Consider the following 13,367-nt stretch of genomic DNA (forward strand, 5'->3'; position numbering starts at 1 on the left):
AACATTGGTCATGCTGTAAATATTCAAGAAATGGATGCTGAGTGTATATTATGTTCTGGACACTCTGTTAGGCTCTGGGGACAGAATGAGAAGCACAAGAACAGTGCTTGCTGGAGAGGAGCATATGTTATACTGCAGAGGACAAATAGGCAATCAAATAAATAAGATGGAGGTAAATGTTGCAAGAAGAGTGAAGAGAGTCATGTGCTGAGAAAATGATTGACAGGGTCAGGGAAGCCTTGCTAAGGAGCCATGCCGGGATCTAAGGAAAAGGATGGGGCAGAGGAAACACACACACAGTCCCTGGGGTGGGAATGAGCTCTGCAAGTTTGAGAAACAGAGGGCAATGGTTGGACTGTATGTAGATATTGTAGAGTGAGGGAGAAATGGCTACCTTGTTCCAACTAGTCACGGAAGGCTTATTAGAGACTTAGAAATGAAATAGGTGTATATTTACTACATATAGATATATACCCCACCTAACAAGGTAGGTGTTGTTACACCTACCTTGCTGTAAATATACCCATTTCCTAGATGAGGGAACTGGGTGTCCGAGACCAGATCTACAGAGCGAGGGCCCGAGTCAGGGCTGTCTGACTCTTCCACTGCACCCTAACTGCAGACCCACAGAATCGGAGCAAGGCACTTGGAGTGATTAAGTGCTGAGTCATTGGCCTCCTAGGCTGGCTTCCCTGTGATACCTGGGCTTTGGGATATTAACAACAGTGATCAAACGATGATGACAGCAGTGGCAATAACTATACCTACTATCACATACTTTATAGTTCGTAAGTACTTTACTGTGCAGTTCCTTATTTGTGGCTCAGAAGAACCCTCAAAGGTAAGCAGGACATGTTTTATTTTTCTTTAGGTTAAGAGATGACCTGAGGTGACATGGGACAGGACTGGGACTTGGCTCTTCTGATTCTAATCCAGGGCCCTTTCCTTAAACCACAGAAACTCCTGATTAAGGAGGAGATAAATATGGCTCATAAGCTTGTAGTCCTTCAGACTTCCAGAAAACAAATGTGTACTTTTTTTTCAAAGCACTTTTGGCTGTGAAGATGAGGCATAAAAGATGGACTCACTCTCATGAGTTTATTGAGCTTCTATTGTGTGCCAGACACTGGGACTGCCAAAGGATCCCAATAAAATAAGTTGAAAGGTACTAATTTAGCACAGTGTTACTTGCCCTATGATACAAGACTAGAAAAAACGCTATGGAAAAAGTAATTAAGTCACTTTTAGGAATTTGGGGAAGACCTCACCAAGAAGATGACAGTAAACTAGGCCTTGAAGGATGAATATTAGGGTTTCTCTGGGGAGAGAAGCAAGGAAGGTTATTCTAGGAAAAACAGATAAGAATACTATAATAAAAGAGTATGATGGCTCTGAGGAATAGTAAGTAATCAGGTATATCTGCGGCATGAAATATATAGGATATCATAGTGGGAAAGGAAGCTGGTAGACTGAGGTCTGATTGCAGAGGGCCTTGAATGCCAGGCTCAGGTGGTGCTGTATTTGGCTTGACCATCCCAAGTTTACTAGCAAGGGGATGACATAATTCTATTTTCTTTGTCTTAGAAAGCAAGTGCTATTGGCAAAGGGAGATGGGACTGGAACAGAGGAAAGGTTAGAAACTATTGTAGTAGTGAAGGAGAAAGAATAAAGCCCTGAATTGGTTGTAATCCCTAATTATGTGTTGAGAGGAAATGTGACACTGGGACTGAAGGACTGATTGGATATGAAGACACACTGATTGGATTTTGGACATACACACTAGTGTTACATTTGTACACATACATACGCTCTTTATTTTGGCCTCCCTAGACTCAGCCCAGTTCTCCCTGACTCTTCCAGGCAGCCATTGATTTATTTTTTTTCATCCTCAAAAAAGGAGAAAATGTTATAGGTCTGTGATCTTATAGATCCTTTCTATATGATTTGATCTTTGATCCCATAGGAATCTTCTGGCAGAGAAATGCTGAGTGCAATCAAATTTTTGAAGAGTTGGAGGCATGATAATATTTATGTCCTGCAGATTACTTACCTTTTATGTATTTGGAACTGTTGTTGCCTATTTGAAAGCCCTCCTACTAAGCACTTTAGGGAAATCATTCTCAGCCAGTGACCTCTGGTAGGGAAACATTAGCAGAGCAACCTATTCTCTGTTTCTGGCCTCCTGCTGAATGCTGAAGGAGAATTTAGGTATTAGATAAAGGACTATAATATTTATGTCAGATCCCACACATTTCTAAAATATTCTTTCCTTCTACTTTTTTATTAATTGAGGACTACTCATCCTGGCTTTAAAAATGTAATGTGGGGTCAAGAGTTAGAAAAAAAAAAAAGTCAACAAATACAGATTGCTTGCTCTTTAAATTATAAGCATCAGGAATTTATTTCTGTTGCAAAGTAGGGTTACATTTAATCTCTGAAGTAAAATGGGTTTTTCTGCTTTAGCTTGGATTCATTTCATTTCTATTTCACCCAAATTCATGTAACACTGTGAGAAGGGTCCCAAAATAATCTCTACATTCAGTCAAAAACATCTGCAGGGGAGTCTTCCATGTTCAGATCAATGTTTCCATGAAAGAGAAGCAGCATTTTGAGGCTATTCTGTTGGTTCATATACTGGCGTTGCCACCTGGGAAAGCTTTCAACTCCCTGCACCCCAGTTACTTCAGTGAAGATGATACTCATGTCCTATGAGTGTTGTGAAGACTAAAAGAGGTGTGAAGCCACTGGAATTAAGTCTGGCACAAATGAGGGTTCAGTAAATATTAGCTCCTTTAGACACCAGTTTACAGAAGTTAGGCAAAATAGACGCAGGCTTTTTCCTTTAGGGAGATTATAACTTAGTTTTCAAAACCATTGATTGGCAGAATGTTGTTTAAAATTCCTTCTGTTCTATTGATCTGTGTGTCTGTACCACAGATGCCAGTGCCATAGTATTTTGATTACAGTAGCTTTGAATTATAGTCTGAAGTCAGGGAACGTGATACCACCAGCTCTGTTCTTCTTTCTCAGGATTACTTTGGCTATTCAAGGACTATTGTGTTTCCGTACAAATTTTAGAATTAATTGTTGTAGTTCGGTGAAAAATTTCTCTGGTAGTTTGATAGGGATTGCATTGAATCTGTAGATGGCCTGGGTGTTATGCTTAGTGAAATAAGCCAGACAGAGAGAGATCAAATACTGTATGTTATCACTTATATGTAGAATGTAAAAAGTGAAATGAATGAATATAACAAAACAGAAACAGACTCACAGATAGAGAGAATAAACTAGTAGTTACCAGTGAGAAGAGGGAAGAGGAGAGGAGCAAGATAGGGGTAGGAGACTAAGAGGTACAAACTCCTATGTATAAAATAAGCTACAAGGATATATTGTAGAGCAAAGGGAACATAGCCAATATTTTATAACGTTAAATGGAGTATAATCTACAAAAATTTTGGGGTTTTTAAAAAATTTTTTATTTATTTATGGCTGTGTTGGGTCTTTGTTGCTGTGCACAGGCTCTCTCTGGTTGCAGCGAGCGGGGGCTACTCTTCACTGTGGTGCACGGGCTTCTCATTGCGGTGGCTTCTCTTGTTGTGGAGCATGGGCTTCAGTAGTTGTGGCTCATGGGCTCTAGAGCCCAGGCTCAGTAGTTGCCTGGGCTTAGTTGCTTAGTGGCATGTGGATCTTCCCAGACCAGGGCTCAAACCCGTGTCCCCTGCATTGGCAGGCAGATTCTTAACCACTGTGCCACCAGGGAAGCCCTCTACAAAAGTTTTGAATCACTGTTGTACAACTGAAACTAATAGAATATTGTAAATCAATTATAACTCAATAAAAAAGAAAACTCTTGATTCTCATGCCTCCTGTTAAGTGTCTGATGTCAAAAATGGAATTACACAGCCATTTACCTCCTTGGTGATCTAGAAAATAGGTATGTTTTTACTTTTTCTCTTCGGGCTGGTTACAGAGTAGAGTCCATTTTCAGTGTTGAAAGACGGAGCTTTAAGAATCCTTGGCTTTCAGACTTTATACAGCTCTGTCAGCATGCTACTCAGAAGCAAATTTCCTGAAAGAGCTATCTTTTTTTCTTTTCCAAACAAATGACAGGTGTAGGTACATAATTCAAATTACCTTGTAGTCTTAAAAAAAAAAAAAGGCATTAAATCATATTGTTGTAGAATTTTAGCCGGATTCTCTTGACCATTGAAATGGCCATCTAACAAATATTTTAGTACTGTTGTTACTCCAGTGAGCAAGATACAGGCCCTGAAATTGTCCATGTTTAATTGACTTGGATAAATATTTTGCAACTTAAAAAATTGTTGCTACCTGAAATGGGAGGTATTTCTATATTTTGAGGAGGGAGGAGTGAAGTGGGCAAATTTTAAAAATTAATTGCATTTCAGCAAGTGACTTGAATACTTGTTTTCATTGACCCGATTGTTATATAGATATGCAATTATTTAATCAACTAAGTAATTTGTACTTCTGTAGTTTTACCATTTTCATGCTGCATTATAACCCTATGTATTCAAGGTATTGAACCTGTTCCATAAACAGTATTAATCTCAATTACTTTGGGAGCTTTAAATACTATTCCCTTATTAAATATATTCTTTGTTATGCTGCCCATGTTTTTGCAGCATCAGAAACTATTGATGCTGATAAAAGCAAACATTCAGTTAAAAAACCTTTTCATGTTTTAATTAATTAAAAAAATAAATTGTGCATTTTTATTTCTCAAATGGTTTTGGTTATGGAAAACACCTGATAGGGCTAATTTAGAACTTTGAGTCCAAAATCCAACTTCATGGCTTGGTTTTATCTGAGGGACATTAAAATAGTAGAACATTTTCTGTCTTGGCAAGATTTGCAGTGTTGAAATTTTGAAAAGAAGATTTAATTTTGTCCATGAAACTATAAACTTCTTGAAGGCAGGGCCTGCCCCTTTTATTTCTGTGCTACCAGCACATGGTTGGCTGTGGTTAAAGGTTTGCTGATTGGAGTTGAACTGAAGTGGATAACACAACAGAATTTGAGACTTAATCTCCCAGGTCTTCCTTGTTTAATATACATAGGATGAACCTGACAAAACCGTCCTTTTTTCATTTCAAAAATTTCATTTTATTCTGTTCATCTTTGATGTGGAACATTTTTACGGCCTCCTGCTGTAACTCATTTGGGTAGTGAGTTAACTTCTTCCTTGGAACTTAGCCCTTCGTTTTACTTCGCAGAATTCAGGCTCCCCAAAGTTAGCTTGCCTCTGGGTAGAGATTGCTGCAAAATTTCCAAATGATCCTTCAACATGTAGGTTAAAGCAGAACTAAAATTAAGGACTCTATCATGTAAGCCACCTGAAAAACAAACAAACCCAGGGACATTTGTGTCTTCCTATTAACTCTTGGCTAGCACAAGGAGTTCATATTTCTTGCAAAGATCAAAAGATGACCCAAGACAATCTCCCCAAGGTACACAGTTCTGAAGTTTTACTGTGAAATCCAATTCAACTGGCATTAACTCTAGAACCTACTCCTGTATTTAATTTAATCATCACAGCTAAAACCAAATTAATACATACATAATGAGGTTACAGGTTCAATATTAAAATAGAATGGGGAGAAAGGCAGGCAGGAAAAGTATAATATTCTCTGCTTAGTCACTACTAAAGAATTTGCCGCTTTCATTAGTCTAGCTCAGAGTTTTTCAAACTTCAGTGTGCCTGTGAATTATTATACTGGGATTTTTACCCAAGTCCACATATTCTGTCTTATGGGTGATATAAGAAACCTCAAAAACAAATGTTACTATCTTTATAAACTGTCTCTAACAAGTACTTCTATACATAAATTATACAAGAAAATATACTGAAACTGAGCGACAGATTTCAGAGAGACCTTTAACCCTTTTCTGTCTAAATGTCTCACCTGTGAAACAGGGATCCCGGTCCCTGGTATTTCATCCTGTGCCTTGGGCATAAAGCAGCCCACGTCCAAAGCGTCATTTTTGTACTCGTGGTGACCTCTCTGCGCACATCATCAGGGCTGTCTGGTCTGTGAAATGCCATTAGATAATCATTTAAGATGGGTTTCGAGTCCGGCTTCTTGCAGAGATGCGGTGGGATGCTTAGGAAACTTCCTGAGTGGTTGGTATAACTGTGGGGCTTTGGGTCTTATTTTTAATAACAAAGCAAATATTATCAGCAGCTGGGCAGAGGAGGGTAAGCTGCCAATCCTGCCAAACTCCGGTGGAGGCAGGGGGCTGTCCTGCCTCTCTGAGAACCGGCTGTCATCTGCTGCTCTCTTGTCACACTGACACGGCCCCTGGGCTGGGCTGATTGGTCGCTGGCAGTAACTGATAGGGAATACTGATATTCTCGCTGGCAGTTCCTCACACTCCAAAGAGGCTCCTTTCCAGCCCTCTTCTCACCTTCCCGACCCCTGCCTGGTGCCCAGCCTCCCCCAGTGATGCTGCCCCTGCCCCCCCGGGGGAGGAGAGCCCTGGGCGTGAAGCTCTGAAATCCACCAGGCTGCTTGCGTTCAGGCTTGCCGGGAGAGTCCTGTTCCCGACTTCTCAGGGTTTTCACAGCACAAACAACTGCATGTGGGCCCGAGGGGAGGCTGAGAAGGACTTGTGTGTGTTGGTTTTACCGTCTTTCATCACTTTGTTGGCTTCATCCCGTGTCTGGAGCTCCGCGGTGGATTTCTTTCTGCCTACGACACTGAGGAAGGATCCCTTCTCCTTCTGTTGACTCTTTCTATTTTTATGGTAAGTGCTTGCATTCAATGAGCAGCCCTGCTGCAGTGAAGTGAACGCTAGCTCTCTTCCCAGCTACGCTTAGTGACCTTCTCTCTGCGTTTCTCCTGTTTTCCTGGGTCCACGTCTGGGGTGATCCAGCTAACGAAAATGCCGGGGGCCATGTGTCTGGATTGTCTTTTCATTTTATTTTATTGTTTCCATAAACCTGAGCTCCTCGCCTGTGATGGAAGCATAAGCGCTCTCTCTTTGTCCTTGAAGCGGCGGGTAGGGAAATGTGTGCACGATGGTAAACTGCAGCAGTGTGCAGGTGCTCTGTGGAGGGTGATTGACAAATTTGGGCAAGATGAATCCTCGGCGTGCTGAGGTGCACTTCTCAGAATCCGGAAGGGCCGGGCTGATCGGCCCACCTAGCAAACTATTTCATCTTTGCCGGTGAAGACAGCATGCGTGTGAGTTATGTCGGAGTCGGCTGTGGGCAGTGGCGCCTTCAAGCACCTGCCTGTGGGTCCAGAATGGCCCTGTATCTTTCTTGTGGGCTTTACAACTTGGGCAGTAGCATTTGTGGCTGCGGGAGGAACCCTGCGCTGGCTGGCAGAGTAGACTGCATGACCTCATTGCTTCTTTCCCTTTGGAATCTCAGGGTGCCTGTTCTGCAAACTGTGTCTTCCATCCTCTTCAGAGGGTGGTAGGGCAGCGATGAGAGGGCACGTTTTTGAGTTGACAACATAGTTTCAATCCTCCTTCTGGGAGATAAAAGGCTTTGAGACTGTTGGAATGGTTAGACTTTCCTAAGAGAAAATAAGCAGGTTTCAGAGGAAGAACATGCATGTTGCGGTGACATCAGGCAGACTGTTTGTTCCAGGGCATTTACTCTTAGACTCGTGTTCTAATTTTTCACCTGGTCTCCCGAGGCGTGCTGCAGAGAGCACGACAACTTCAATTACTGGCTGCCCCTTGAAGCCCAAAGGAAACAAGTCAAGAACATTTTAGTATAGTTCTCACTCTGTGAAACCTGGGGTTGAAGGAGAGTCTCTTTTCACAGGGAGATGTCTTTATTTTCCTTTTCCTTTTTTTTTTTTTGGTAGCAGGTGTGTTGGATTATTTTGGTCAACGTAGCTTTCTACAGAATAAGCTTCACAGTTCTAATTCTGCTTGGTTATTTTCCGGTCTTGGACTGGAGATGGGTTATTTTATTTGATTTTGTGTGGATTTTCCAGTTAAATGTGGTCCATTTAACTCCAGGGAGGGTAAAATGTGGAGTGAAATTTCTGGTCTTTCTCCCTGTTGACTGGGAGTTTGGAATGTAAAGTTCCTTAACTGTCTTGCTCTTTCTTACTACTTTTGTTTCCACTGTGTGGATTTTTCTCAAAATAGTGGTGATGACATCAGGCATATGCTTTTATCCTGTTCCCTGGGTCCAAAGTAGATAATTTGGTTGTTTTGGGTGGAGGGTTCTTTAAATGCATGAAAGCATACATTAAAACAAAGAACAAGAATTGGAGATGTTTACATTATCACCCAGCTACAGAGTGAAACCAGCAAATAGGTTAACAGCAACAGCAACAGCCAAAAATTAGGATCCTTGCATATTGTAAACTCTGAATCATTAAATAATGTCTGAAGTACTTTCATCATTGTTTGGATTAGCTGTTCTAATATCGACACTTCCCTACACTCAGTTATGGCTGGGAGCAGTGTTGTCATCTGACTGGCTGACTTCTCTGCTTCCTTTGATTCTAATGTTTCGTTGTTTACTTTCATTTCTACTGGTGTTTTCTTTGATTAATTCCTTTCCTCCAATCGCAAGGATTTTTATCAGGTGCTTGGCAACTCAACTTGACGAATTCATCAAGATGGAAAGAGTTAGAGTCAGCTTGGGTGTCATGGAAATAGACTCCGCATTTCACACTGCAGGCCATTTCAGATGCCTTTAGAAAATATTTTGTTTTAATTAGTAGCAACTTTAGCTTTGAGAGAGGAAATTCAGTGGGCTTCCTTTATTTTACTGAGCAGAACATTCACCCATGCAATCAGAATTGTATACATGCAAGCATATACACAAAGGTACTGTTTACTTGTGACTGTTAAGTGTACCTATTTTCAATAGTTGTAGCGTGCTCATTTAGAGAGGAGAAAAATTTGAGATACTGCTTTGCATTCTCTAGCTAGCTCCCCCCACCCCCCGCCCCTCTTGGTAGGGATTTCCCCGATTTTCCCTCCACCCCCTCCAGATAACCGCCTTTGGGAATTTCTTTGAATTGGGAGAGTGCATTCTTTAGCATTTGCTTGTCTCACAACATGGTGTCAGGTTAATTCCTTTGTAGAGCCTCTGAAGGCAGCATACACAGTCACTGCAGAAAATATCCGTAAAAGCTGTGCTGAGTGGAGCCAGTAACTCTTAGCCTCTTGATGTGATGAAGTCACTGCAACATTTTTTGCGTTTTGTGTGTGTGTTTATTTAGCTGCTGTGCCTTGTAACCAATTTTGCTTGCAACCCTAGCAAGTTGTACTTATTTGAAATGGGTCTAGAAATACCTAGATAGTTGTAGATGCAGTTACTCATTTTTCACATTTCTTTTTTTTTTTAATTTTTGGCTGCGTTGGGTCTTCCTTGCTGTGCACGGGCTTTCTCTAGTTGCGGCGACTGGGGGCTACTCTTCGTTGCTGTGCGCGGGCTTCTCATTGCCGTGGCTTCTCTTGTTGCGGAGCACGGGCTCTAGGCGTGTGGGCTTCAGTAGTTGTGGCACGTGGGCTCAGTAGTTGTGGCGCATGGGCTAAGTTGCTCCACGGCATGTGGGATCTTCCTGGACCAGGGATCGAACCCATGTCCCCTGCATTGGCAGGCAGATCCTTAACCATTGCACCACCAGGGAAGTCCCTTTTCACATTTCTTAATTACATCTATCATTAAAACAGTGCTTTTACAGTTTCTTTTGATGTTATTCTATTTAATAATTTGAAACCTGTAGTTTATATTCTGAACCAGTATTCAGAATTCTCCATTATCTTCCTTTCTACTTTTTCCCAGTTCCGCTTTATTTATATTTCTATGAATGAATAGGCATTTGTGTACACATATAAACTCAGTGAAGATCGTTGGATTAATCAAGAGTTGGTTAACACCTTCTCTTTTTTATTTTTATAAATTTATTTTATTTTTGGCTGCGTTGGGTCTTCATTGCTGTGCGCTGGCTTTCCCTACTTGCAGTGAGCGGGGGCTACTCTTCGTTGCGGTGCGCAGGCTTCTCATTGTGGTGGCTTCTTTTGTTGCAGAGCACGGGCTCTAGGCATGTGGGCTTCAGTAGTTGTGGCACACAGGCTCAGTAGTTGTGGCGCATGGGCTTAGTTGCTCCGTGGCATGTGGGATCCTCCCGGACCAGGGCTTGAACCCGTGTCCCCTGCATTGGCAGGCAGATTCTTAACCGCTGTGCCACCAGGGAAGTCCCAACACCTTCTCTTTTAGTAACCAAAACTCTAGTGCTCAACCTGTAATCATGTAACTGAGAGAAGAAATTGTCCCTGTTAATATAAATATAACCTCATATGTCTGCAGGCATTCTTCTCATTGAAACTATTTTCCATAGTTGATTACCAGGACCAGAAATAGAATCAGTTTACATTTTAATTAATGACATTCTAGATTTGTCTAGGTTGGACTGACCTCAAATCTTGAAATGTTTACTATTTAAAAGGTCTTCCTATAAAGAGGGGGGAGTTTATGGATGATACAAAATGAAACCACTTGATTATGTGATACAGCCTTTCTTTGGCAATTGAATGAACCATGTCATTAAGGATGTTGGCTGAATTTTCCTGTGGCTTTTTACAATATAATTAAGGCGATATATTCCCTTTACCACCTCTCCATGAGCCTTTTTTTTCACGGAGTAGAGAGAACATACACCTCCCCCATAAAGCTGCTTAGAGGGAGAACCATGCTTTAACTGAGATTCAAAACCACTTCCAACACCAGCTATGGTGATCTACTTTGAAAGGAACTTGCTATTCAATTGGCAACTCAGACAGATTGTATAAAAGAGGAGAAGTTCTTCATGAGCTGTTGAAGACTGCATTTTTGAAATGCGTCTCCCTACAGAATTCATTTAGGACTGTAGTCACCAGACCAGCTTCGCAGAAAAAAAGCATGTCCTTAGGAGCATAATAATCTACCCAGACTGTCATAAATGTTTATGTGCAAGTTATATCTCTTGGGTGGTAAAGGGAGTTGGCAGAATTTTGGAGGAGAATCAAATCACAGCCCCAAAATAACGTAAGTAAGACGAAAGGGGAAAATTCCTCCCTATACTTAGCATTTAATTCTCCAGTCAGGCTGTTGGCCCTTAAGTCTGAAGAGCCAAGAAATTGTTAAAAACACGTAATGACAGATTTTGTGGGCCTGTTCTGTCATAGAAATCTTTGACCCTTAATTAGGCATCTGCTGAGTGACCTTTTGGCTTGCAGTCATTCTTATAGGAAGCAGACATATTGTAATACAGCAGGAATTCACTTACATTTTTCCTGTTGGTCTCCCACTGGAGACCTCCTGTGAGTGTCAGAGGGAATGAGTGTCTGGAGGCCACGGCCAGTCACAGCAGGATGTCTTCAGGACCCCGGGTGCCAGTGTGTCCCCAGCCACTAACTGGCTGTCAGATTCAAAGTCATATCTGCTACATTGGGCTTGGTGCACCAGGTAATCTGAGGGCTCCCCCAACCACTAAAAATCATGAACTGTTGTTCCAGCTCTGTCTTTTTACTAGATGGGTAATTTCTAAGGCAATTGATCTAGATGAGACGTTCCTAGAGGGGATGGGCTCTACCTTCCCATGATTTTCAAAGCCCCCAGCACTACGACAGTGACGTGAGCAGCAGAGTTACTCAGAAACATGTGATGATGGTGATCCTTCGTGAACAGGGCTCGTGTGTGTATGATGACGACCTGCTTCCCCTGGGACATCTTGAAATACCTCTTCTTATCAAAAGGGACCTCGAGGAGCATCTCACCTACGCTCTCGTTTCATAGACAAGAAAGCCAAGGTCCAGGGAAGTTAAGCCACTTCCTCAAGAAAGTGATCTGGTTAGCACCTGGACAAGACAGTTGAGTGCAATGTGCATGGATTTACTTAGACTCCAGCTCCACTCCGGGTGTGGGACCCCTTCCACGATACACAGCTGACACTTACTGTGTTATTCTTTGCTCACAAAACTGCTTTGTGGCATCTAACTCACTGGTGTCCATTATTTCTGGGTTTCTTTCATGCAGATTACGTGGCTGTACCAGTCAGAGTGAGTCACATCAAACAACTGTTCATGGTCATGTGTTCATGCTTGTGTGGAAATGCATTTTTTTTTTTTTTTTTTTGTGGTACGCGGGCCTCTCACTGTTGTGGCCTCTCCCGTTGCGGAGCACAGGCTCCGGACGTGCAGGCTCAGCGGCCGTGGCTCCCGGGCGCAGCCGCATCGCGGCATGTGGGATCTTCCCGGGCCGGGGCACGAACCCGTGTCCCCTGCATCGGCAGGCGGACTCTCAACCACTGCCCCACCAGGGAAGCCCGGAAATGCATTTTTTTTATATTGAAACTGCTTTTCTTATGAACACTTCAAGAATTTTAAAAACATTATGCTTAATTTTCCCCCCTGTGCTTCAACCATTTATTTGTTTTATAGAGGGGTGATGTTTATGGATCAGTTCCTTGGTCCATTCATTCACCTAATACTCATTGAGCACCTATTGTGTCCGCCCTAATGCCAGGCAGTAGGGATCTGGTGGTGAAACAGCTGGATGTGGCCATTGCTCTGAGGGAGCTCAGTCTAGCGATGCTCCGTGGAGTTTATCTTCTCTTGATTTTCCAGCCAGTAATCTGCTTTCTGTTTCTCGCGGTTTCTCAGAGTCCAGTTGAGAAACAGTTTGCTGGGGAAGTTCTTTCCTGTGATTATTCCACTGAGAAGTTCTTTTCATAAAAAGGCACCTTTGCTCTCCTTGCCACGTGTATCTTCCCGTTTTCCAAAACGGTATTTTTAGCTTGTGATTTTGTTACCTGACTGAACAAAAGAGATTAATTTGTTTGGACTGTTGTTGTGATTCACAAGATGACTGTTCCATTCTGTGGCAAAACTAGCCTGATCCTGGAATCCTAAATTTGTAGTCTGGATAGCACAGCGTCCATGGAGCTCATTACAGGTTAAAGACCAAACTCCTTGGCCTTGTATACCAGGCCCATCATAATGTTCAGCCATTGCGTCTACGCTCTGCTTTTTGTTCTGCAGCTCCCCTAGAATGTTCCAGAAGTAACAAAACATTTGCGGTGCTCAGAAATAAGGAGCTGTCTCTTGCCTCAGTGCCTTTGCACATACCGTTTCCTCTGCCTGCAATGTCTCTCCTCTCTTGAGACTAACTTTCAAGTTCAGATATCATCTCCCACAGAAGCTTTTTGACACTTTACAACCTTTATTGACCCCTGTGCCCAAAGCTGAGCTAGGTAGACCCTGTCTGTCCTCTTACAGACCTCATAGGACTTTATAAAGGTCTCATAGGACTTTATAAACTATAATTACTTGTCTACTTGGCTCTCTCTCCCAAATAGACATCTTGTTCCTTGAGGGCAGGGACC

The 13,367-nt window shown here is 42.3% G+C and overlaps 1 protein-coding gene across 3 annotated transcripts in view; it reads left to right on the forward strand.

Moving 5' to 3' along the window:
• ANO4 (anoctamin 4) overlaps window positions 1-13,367 on the forward strand; it is a 426,079-nt gene that overhangs the window by 59,353 nt on the left and 353,359 nt on the right. Inside the window, exon 1 of one of the 3 annotated variants that reach the window (XM_004269479.4) lies at window positions 6,310-6,768. The exons of 1 other annotated variant lie outside the window; for it this stretch is intronic. The gene's annotated coding sequence lies outside the window, so the exon portion shown is untranslated. Of the gene's footprint in view, window positions 1-6,309; window positions 6,769-13,367 lie in introns of those variants that run through there. One more of the 3 variants, XM_004269481.3, reaches the window with a different exon arrangement.

This window comes from Orcinus orca, chromosome 11, assembly GCF_937001465.1.
Source record: "Orcinus orca chromosome 11, mOrcOrc1.1, whole genome shotgun sequence".
In the NCBI taxonomy this organism is placed as follows: Eukaryota; Metazoa; Chordata; class Mammalia; order Artiodactyla; family Delphinidae; genus Orcinus; species Orcinus orca.